The sequence below is a fragment of the Mus pahari genome, chromosome 11 (assembly GCF_900095145.1).
Source record: "Mus pahari chromosome 11, PAHARI_EIJ_v1.1, whole genome shotgun sequence".
Lineage (NCBI taxonomy): Eukaryota > Metazoa > Chordata > Mammalia > Rodentia > Muridae > Mus > Mus pahari.
In genome coordinates this window covers 8241512-8242689 of record NC_034600.1, presented here as the reverse complement: position 1 = coordinate 8242689, position 1178 = coordinate 8241512, and positions in this window count along the sequence as shown.

Here is a 1178-nt window from a genome sequence, read left to right as displayed (position 1 = left end):
TAACAGAAATTTTGAAACAAATGGATTTAACAGATATATATCCTAAAACAAAAGGATATACCTTCTTATCAGCCTCATGGTACCTTCTCCAAAACTGACCAAATCAATCAGTCACAAAACAGGCCTCAACAGATACAACAATATTGAAATTATCCCAAGCATCCTATGAAATCACTACAGACTAAGCCTGATCTTCTGTAAGAACATAAATAATAGAAAGCCAAAGTTGACAAGGAAGCCAAATAACATTCTACTCCATGATAACTTGGTCAAGGCAGAAATAAAGAAAGAAATTAAAGACTTTTTAGAGTCTAATGAAAATGAAGCCACAACATCCCCAAACTTATGGGAAACAATGAAAGTAGTCCTAAGAGGAAAAGTCATATCTCTAACTAGAGAGAGCAAATACTAGTAGCTTGACAGCAAACCTAAAAGCTCTAGAACAAAAGGAAGCAAATTCACCCAAAGGAGTAGACTGCAGGAAATAATCAAACTCAGGGCTGAAATCAACCAAGTAGAAACAAAAAGAACTATTTAAAGAATCAACCAAACCAGGAGCTAGGTTTTGTGTTTGTTTTTGTTTTTGTTTTTTTGAGAAAATCAACAAGATAGATAAACCCTTAGCCAAACTAACTAGACAGCACAGGGACAGTACCCTAATTAACAATGTCAGAAATGAAAAGGGGTACATAACAACAGAACCTGAGGAAATACAAAGCATCATCAGATCCTACTACAAAAGGCTATACTCAACAAAACTGGAAAACCTGGACAAAATGGTCAATTTTCTAGACAGATACCAGGTGCCAAAGTTAACTCAGGATAGGATTAACGATCTAAAGAGCTCATGCCCTAAAGAAATAGAAGCAGTCATTAATAGTCTTCCAAACAAAAAAAGCCCAGGAACAGATGAATTTAGTGCAGAGTTCTACCAAACCTTCAAAGAAGACCTAATTCTAATTCTCTTCAAACTATTTCACCAAATAGAAACAGAAGGTCCTCTAACCAATTTATTCTATGAAGCCACAATTACTCTGATACTTAAACCAAATAAAGACCCAGCAAAGAAAGAGAACTTCAGATCAATTTCTCTTATGAATATCAATGCAAAAATACTCAATAAAATTCTCACAAACCGAATCCAAGAGCACATCAAAACAATTATCCATCATGATCAA